We start from the raw sequence: 8,971 nt of genomic DNA, 5'->3' as shown, positions 1-8,971 counted from the left end.
TGTGTGAGCCACGTAGGATCTGGCGTGGCCAAGCTGACATGGCATTGCTAGTGACCAAATGGAATTATCATAAATTTTAGATCCATGTCCACCAATCTAGCCTACATGGGCCTGGCCAATACCTATTTTATTATTGAAAATGTCTTATTTGTTTGGGTTAAAGCATTTTTTTGCTAGAAGCATGCATATCTCAAGATAAGCCCATTAAAAATAAGTACAACAGAATAAAAGATTGTAAATAAAATGTATATTTCATTTCAGTAGCATATCACATCAAATACAATACATCATCCAACGACTCCACGCATTAAAGTTCAACGCCTAAAAAAGGCACATCAAAATAATTTTACATGTGCACAACAGAATACTTCTACAAGTGCAAGGGCACAGAAAAAGGACCCAACAAGTGCACAATCACACATAAAGAGAGTTCCACAAAGATAGGATAAGAACCACAAGTTTCTCCTCATCGTCTTCCTCTGCTCAATATGCTCTTGCCATTGTCGCCTGCAAGAAGAAGATGATGCAACTCCTAGTTAAACCTAGAAAGTAAAAATATTCCAACCGTCCAACTAATATGTAACTGTTCTATAGCCATAGGATGAAGCAGGAGACGTCTACCCCATTAGTCTTTCCTTCTACGCTTGTGAAAAGAAAAAAGAATCTACAGGAGACTACTAGATCGTAGATCGCTGCGACGCGCAGCGCCCATCTATTTTGGCTCTTGTAATTATTAGGTATATGAAACAAAAAAATCCTGTGTTTGTGATCTTATAATTGTTAGGAATATGAATCTAATTTATATATTCTTGTTTTCAGTGTTTTGAACATATGAGCTAGTTTCTACATTCTTGCTGGCTTCACACTTCTCCATGCACAAAAAGTAACAAGTGTTCATTAATTAATATTTCAAGAGAAGCAGAATTGCATTGAAAGAAGAAATATACAATGGATAGGTAGGACATTTGGAAGAAGATACATGATAAAAGTAGAGGTCTTATAATTATCATCCGGTCATTGCTTAGCAGATTAAAATTGTATAGATAAATCCACAACTATACCACAACTTTAATGGTCTTGTGAAGCTATCGAGCGAGTGAGAAAGTCTATTACGTAATTTGTATACAGATGCACTGAGAGAAATGAACAGATTTTATAAGAATCTAACCAGTAGCTAGACTGCGTATGAATTGTTGTGACCTCAATAAGTACACATGCTCCAAAGTGAAGGAGTGCACCTCTACATTCATAATCTATTCTTAACACGCTATGAATGTAACTCTGCAGGAAGAACACGAGTTCCCCACAAACATGTGTGAATGCACATGTAGGTTTTATGGAAATCAATAGACCATTAACAGAATGAGATAAGCTCATAGTCATCTATTCAAGATTACTTTCGAAAAATTACTTATATTGCCCGGACATCTGCCGGTGGATCACGGTAAAAATATACGACTTATAATCATCGCGTGGGGATGTTGAGTACATTAAAATGGTACACATAACTGAAAACTATACCACAAATGCAATGTGCTTGTGTTACTGCGATATAAAAGAAGCTATCAAGAGAATGACAAAATCTATGATGCCATTTGCATACAGAATTACACATGCACTGAGAGAAATACACGGCTATGTTTGTGGCTCACTTTATCTCCAAGGCTTAGCCATTGTGGACAAAGAAAAAAGGAATTAGGATAGACCAATTTGTAAGCCCGGCCCAGTGCCCATACTTTCTTAACTGGTAAATGTTGGCATGACCATCAATATGGTCTCACAGGAAAAAGCATAATAGTTCAGCTATATATAGTGCCCATACTTTCTTAACTGGTAAATGTTCTTTTTTCCTCATCTAGCAAGTACTCCTAACAAATGTGAGCACAGATCATAGCCTGATCATGCAGTTACTGAATAGCTAATAATCCAGAACAGGTATCCAAAAGAAAAATACATGGCATACTGTATGTAATCAATGTGCATTCATACAAACCTGCTGGCCAAATTCTACTTTGCCTATTGCCTGGACCATTGCAGCTAGCTAGTAGCCATCAGAGTATACATTTCCGTTGTTATCACTATAGTGAAAATGGGACAGAACAAAGAGAAGTGCAAATGATTATAATTGTTATTACATCAACATGTAGGCATAGGGCTATATGTTATAAATTGATAAAATGCAAACCTTTAGAAGCTGAAGAATAAATTCAACAGCTTGTCTCGGGCTGCTCTTATCTGATGATCTAACAAGAGCTACTGCATGAGGAATTTCCTAACCGAAGAAGCACAAAGAAAAAAAGTCAGTGCAACAACAATGGCTTGAGACAGCATGACCATGATCATTGATTTACTAACTTAATCAACATCCATCCAATTCAAATGACATCAACAACATTCGTATGGATAAAGCAATGAGATTAGAAATCCCCCCACCAGCCTTTTTTCTATTTTATATTTTTCGTTGAAATTTCATGATCCAGAAGTCCTTCGAACACTCATTGAGTTTTTTCTGTAGTAAAATACAAGTAACAATATTGACAGTTAAGCTTGCTATTCTGTTTAATAATGACACAAGAGGAAGTGTATCTTGCTATTATGTTTATTCTCATGTATGACTGTAAGCCCAACTCCTCTAATATTGTCAAAAAAAATATTGAAACTGCATTTAACAAACTACAGATGAATATATAAGAAATCTTGGTAATGATGCTATACAATGGATTGTGTTGCTACGGTTAATCACAAATACAGTTCCTACCTCAGAGCATTACCTCAAGAACAAAGTATTCTGGAATATCATGGAAGTCGTTTGGCCTAGTAGTAAAACAAAATAATGTTTATTACACATTTAAAACACAAAACAAACATAGCCATGGATACATGATAGTTTATAATTAAAACAACAGAATTACATATGCACTGACAATTTTTTTTGTTGATGTAACCGATGACGTCAAGAAGACGAGCACATGTGTTATGCGAGGAACATCGAATTTAACTATGCAAATATAGGTACATCTAACATTTGTTCCTGATATAAAAATCTCATGTCTGCCAATGCAGTCCAAGCAGATGGTAAACTTAGTTCGGAGCAGAAATATGTCTGAGGATTTTAATCTTTGCATAAGTAGAAGAATGCTTGCTACAACTTCCTATGTTCGGAGCAGAAATTTCATGCCTACCAATGCAAGTTCTTGTTCAGTCACCGGTTATAGCATCTTGCAAATTCAGTTCTAGCAGTATTAAAATGTTGACCGCTGCTTTTCTCTGTTAGAGCTAGCTGCTAGCTCTGACCAGGATTCTTTTTTTGAAGGATGTGATGCACACACACACACCGTCCTTCCTTCCTTTCCTGTTTTTTCACTCACACAAACACAAGAGCTAGTAGTATGAATCTTTATTGACTCATCTCAAATGCTACAGCAAGCTTACTTTCTTATAGCAGGCTTATGCCTTATAAGCTAAGAAAATCTAAACCGACCTATACTACTATATATGCTACAAGACACAAGGATTATCATGACAGCCGTAACATGCACGGCACATTAAGTGGTGATGATAATTTACTATTTTTTGCTGCTGTGTGCAGTGCCTCGTCATTGCATGGATAGACAAGGGGAAGGAAAAGAAGAAGATGAGTTTGCAATAGCTAGAGCGGCCAGATCGGGCCATGGGGGAGAGGGGAAGCTGACCTTATGTTCAGGCGATGGGTGCTGGCCAGCTCCTCCACCTCCTCTGGCCGCTCTAGCTATTGCACCTACAAAGACAAGATGAGACACGGGTCAGAGAGAGAAAGAACAAATGAGAGGAGAGGGGAGAGCCAGTGGTGGCTTACCTGCTACACATACGCAAAGAAGGGGAGGTACACGAGCCGCATCATCTCCTCCAACACCGCATGGATCCAATGGATATGCCTGCAGCACGAACATGAAAAGAGGAACATGGCGTGAGGAGAACGAAATGAATCCTAGGGAGAGGAGGGATGGGAGTGAGGAGGCACCTTGATCCGTGGAGAGGAAAATAAGCACACGCTCCATCACAGATCCGTGGAGAGGAGACGTCCGTCGCCGGCATCCATCGCCGGCCCACCGGGCCCTCCGACCGCAAACTGCTCTCATAGGAGCTCCTTGACGAACAACTCCATGGCGTGGGTCTCCTCCCTCCATGTTATGGGTCTCTAGATGCAGATCCTGTCCCGTCACGGATCTAGCCGCCGCCATGGCCTGCCTTCTGGATCCGCGTCTCCTCGCCTCTGTTGATGACCGTATGCAAACCACACCATCGAGGTAGGTCTGCCGCCACCCCGTTTGGGTGCGCGCCAGGACGGATGCCTCACCGGCGTCGAGGTGGCATTAGAAGGCGCCGAAGTGGGGACGATGGTGGCTGGAACATGTGGATTGGGATTGGACGGGGTGATTGGGAGAGATGGAGGCGGCTGCAGTAACTTGCTAGGGTTTCGGCATAGAGGCACCCGGGTGTGGGCTTGTGGAATTATGGGCTGGCACTAAAAATTTGGTCTCCCCGCGTATGTTACACAAAATTTTCCTTCTCCGCGCATTGCATCAGCTAGTTTTGGACTTTATTTTTTTGCCCGTTGGTGGCTGCCAGTGGGCCCTATTTCAGCTTCCTATGAGAGCAGTTCGTTGTGATTGAAATTATGAAACGTTCACATATTTTGACTAATATATGATGCCTTCCAATAATTTCATCATTAATCTATCATGGATTAACAGTATTTTTTAGTGAGACCATGGCATATGTCCTAAACAAACAGCCAGAGACGTGAAACGCGCGTCAAAGAAGCAATTTGAGAGTGGTGGATGCACAGGGGGCATATTTGAGATGACCGTGGCGAGGGAAGGTAGCGGCAGTTGGAGTATGTTGATTGAGTGGCGGCCGGAGTTTGCCCTCGATTTTTTTATCGCTCTTTAATCTCTCGTAACCTCGAAAGCTCATTGTGCGCCCTAGATTTGTGTTGTCCAAGGGAGGTAGAATTGGAAAAGACCAAAATTGACGCTCATCTCTCGAGTGGGGAGGCGCTACCTCCAAGGCTTTATCGTGGGTGAGCCCTACATGCTAGCACGCCCCGCATGTCGGTTGGCCACAATGTCATATCTTGGTCCTTCCAAAGACAATTGGATTCCTCATACGGATAGGTTAATTTGACAAGTATGTGCAACACATAGACAACATTACTGCACACATGCATGACATATGTGAAATTATAGAGTTGTTTGTCCAATCACCCTTATTCAAGCCTATGACCTTATTAATTTGGTCAGGTTGGACCCAAAATAAGGCCATGGATAGTGTTATATGATTTATGACCTATTGACATAGATAATACTTTGACCTTTTTAACAGAAATGGTCACAAGGGTGTACAGTTTGGACCCCCTTGGATACCGCATGACCATTTGATATTTTTTGGTCATAGATCTATGACCAATTGAGCACGGTCAATATATTTCTGTCATAAACGGGCATTTTTCTTGTAGTGACCTCTATGTCAAGGATTCAGTTAATCCCATATATCATTCCCTTTGCCCTTCGGTATGTTACTTGCCCAAGATTCGATCATCGGTATCTCCATGCCTATTTCAATATCGTTACCGACAAATCTCTTTACTCGTTCCGTATTACAAGATCCCGTGGCTAAGTCTTTAGTCACATTGCTTGCAAGGATTGTTTGTGATGTTGTATTACCGAGTGGGTCCCGAGATACCTCCCCATCATACGGAGTGACAAATCCCACTCTTGATCCATGGTAACTGAATGGACACCTTCGGAGATACCTGTAGAGCACCTTTATAGCCACTCGGTTACGTTGCGATGTTTGATACACACGAGGCATTCCTTCGGTGTCAGTGACTTACATGATCTCATGGTCATAGGAATGTATACTTGACATGAAGAAAACAATAGCAACAAAATAATACGATCACATGCTACATTTATAGTTTGGGTCTTGTGCATCATATCATTCTCCTAGTTATGTGATCCCGTTATCATGTGACAACACTTGTATATGGCTAGGAAACCTTAACCATTTTTAATCAACGAGCTAGTCAACTAGAGGCTCACTTGGGACATTGTTTTTGCTATATATCCACACATGTATTTGTGTTTCCATTCAATACAATTCTAGCATGGATAATAAACGATTATCTTGAAACAGAAAATATAATAACTGTTTTATTATTGCATCTAGGGCATATTTCCAATAGTCTCCCACTTGCACTAGAGTCAATATTCTAGCTTCACATCTCTATGTGATTTACAATGTAACGAATCTAACACCCATACAGTTCTGGTGTTGATCATGTTTTGCTCGTGGAAGAGGCTTAGTCAGCGGATCTGCAACATTCAGATTTGTGTGCACTTTGCAAATATTTATCTCATCCTCCTTGATGTAATCGCGGATGGCATTGAAGCGTCGCTTTATGTGTCTGGTCCTCTTGTGAAACCTTGGTTCCTTGGTTGGAGCAATGGCACCAGTGTTGTCACAGAAAAGACTTATTGGATCCAGTGCACTTGGCACAACTCCAACATCTATCATGAACTGCTTCATCTAGACACCCTCCTTAACCGCCTCCGAGGCAGCTATGTACTCCGCTTCGTATGTAGAATCAACTACAACCTTTGCTTGGAACTGCACCAGCTTACCGCACCCTATTAAGAATAAATACATATCCTGTTTGTGACTTAGAGTCATCCAGATCAGTGTCGAAGCTTGCATCGACGTAACCCTTTATGACGAGCTCTTCGCCACCTCCATAAATGAGAAACATTTCCTTAGTCCTTTTCAGGTACTTCAAAATATTCTTGACCGTTGTCCAGTGCTTCATTCTTGGATTACTTTGAAACTTGCCTGCCATACATTATGGCAAGGTTGACATCCTGTGTAGTGCACAACATCACATACATGATAGACCCTATGGATGAAGCATAGGGGACGACACTCATTGTTTCTCTATCTTCTGCAGTCACTGGGCATTGAGTCTTACTCAATTCTATACCTTGTAACACAGGCAAGAACCTCTTCTTGGATTGTTCCATTTTGAACTTCTTCAAAATCTTATCAAGGTGTGTGCTTTGTGAAAGTCCTATTAGGCGTCTTGATCTATCTCTATAGATCTTAATGCCTAATATTTAAGCAGCCTCTCCCAGGTACTTCATCGATTTTTTTATTCAAGTAATCTTTTATGCTTCCCAAAAGTTTTACATTGCTTCCAATTAGCAATATGCCATCCACATATAATATTAGAAACGCTATAGAGCTCCCACTCACTTTCAAGTAAATACAAGCTTCTCCAAAAACTTGTATAAACCCGAACGCCTTGATAGCCTCATCAAAGTGTTGATTCCAACTCTGAGAGGTTTGCACCGGTCCATAAATGGATCGCTGGAGCTTGCATTCTCTGGATCGACAAAACCTTCCGGTTGCATCATATACAACTCTTCCTTAAGAAACTCGTTAAGGAACGTTGTCTTGACATCCATCTGCCAAATTTCATAATCGAAAAATGCAGCTATTGCTAACATGATTCTGATGGACTTAAGCATCTCTACTATTGAGAAAGTCTCATCGTAGTAAACTCCTTGAACTTGTGAAAAACCCTTTGCCACAAGTCGAGCTTTATAGACGGTTACATTACCGTTCGCGTCCGTCTTCTTCTTAAAGATCCATTTGTTCAAAATGGCCTTTCGGCCTTCATGTAATACTTCCAAAGTCCATACTTTGTTTTCATACATATATCCTATCTTAGATTTCATGGCCTCTAACGATTTGTTGGAATCCGGGCCCACCATTGCTTCTCCATAGCTCACAGGTTCATTGTTGTCCAACAACATGATTGATAAGACATGATTCCCGTACCACTCAGGAGCAGTACGTGCCCTTGTCTACCTATGAGGTCCGATAGCAACTTGATATGAAGTTTCATGATCATCATCATTAGCTTCCTCTTCAACTGGTATAGCCTCGACATAAACTTCTTTCTGTACTGCACCACCATCTGGTTGAAGCAAAGGTTCTACAACCTCATCAAGTTCTATCTTCCTCCCACTCAATTCTTTCGAGAGAAACTCTTTCTCAAAAAAAGCTCCATTCTTAGGGACAAACACTTTGCCCTGGGATAGTAGGTATAAGGTATACCCAACTATCTATTTTAGGTAACCTATGAAGACACACTTTTCCGCTTTGGGTTCTAGCTTTTCAAGCTGAAGCTTTTTTTATATAAGCATCACATCCCCAAACTTTAAGAAACGAAAACTTTCGCTTCTTGCCATACCACAGTTCATATGGTGTCGTCTCAATGGATTTTGATGGTGCCCTCTTTAAAGTGAATGTTGTTGTCTCCAATGCACAGCCCCAAAACGATAACGACAAAACGGTAAGAGACATCATAGAACGCACCATATCTAATAAAGTACGATTACAACGTTCGGACACACCATTACGTTGTGTTGTGCCAGGCGGTGTCAACTATGAAACAATTCCATATTGTCTTAAGTGAGCACCAAACTCGTAACCGAGATACTCACCTCCTCGATCACATCATAGGAATTTGATATTCTTCTTACAATGATTCTCAACTTCACTATGAAATTTGATCTTCTCTGACATAAATGAGTAACCATCTCACAATAAACAAGATCCAGATATAATGTTCATGCTTAACGCAGGCACTAAATAACATTTATTTAGATTCTTCACTAATCCCGATGGTAAAAGAAGTGAGATCGTGCCGACGGCGATCGCATCAACCCGAACCATTTCCCACGCGCATCGTCACTTCATCCTTCGCCAGCCTTCGTTTATTCTGCATTTCCTGTTTCGAGTTGCAAATATGAGCAATAGAACCGGTATCAAATATCCAGGCACTACTCTGAGAGTTGGTGAGGTATGTATCAATAATATGTATATCAAATATACCTTGTTTGGCGTTGGCCGCATTCTTATCGGCCAG

General features: G+C 40.7%; 1 long non-coding RNA gene across 2 annotated transcripts; it reads right to left on the bottom strand.

Moving 5' to 3' along the window:
* Nucleotides 1-235: 235 nt before the first annotated feature.
* LOC123401587 lies at nucleotides 236-4,513 on the bottom strand. Of its 2 annotated transcripts, none has more exons than XR_006611128.1 (7): nucleotides 4,001-4,513; nucleotides 3,836-3,914; nucleotides 3,693-3,757; nucleotides 2,759-2,814; nucleotides 2,186-2,272; nucleotides 1,994-2,078; nucleotides 236-507 (listed from the first exon to the last, which is right to left on the bottom strand). It is a non-coding gene; the product is annotated as an uncharacterized LOC123401587 (long non-coding RNA). The 2 variants fall into 2 exon arrangements; XR_006611127.1 differs by having other exon boundaries at nucleotides 2,772-2,814; nucleotides 4,001-4,512.
* Between the last annotated feature and the right edge of the window lie 4,458 nt (nucleotides 4,514-8,971).

The sequence above is a fragment of the Hordeum vulgare genome, chromosome 6H, assembly GCF_904849725.1.
Source record: "Hordeum vulgare subsp. vulgare chromosome 6H, MorexV3_pseudomolecules_assembly, whole genome shotgun sequence".
In the NCBI taxonomy this organism is placed as follows: domain Eukaryota; kingdom Viridiplantae; phylum Streptophyta; class Magnoliopsida; order Poales; family Poaceae; genus Hordeum; species Hordeum vulgare.
Note: the sequence above shows the minus strand (reverse complement) of the source record. Positions and strands in the feature narration are given on the sequence as shown.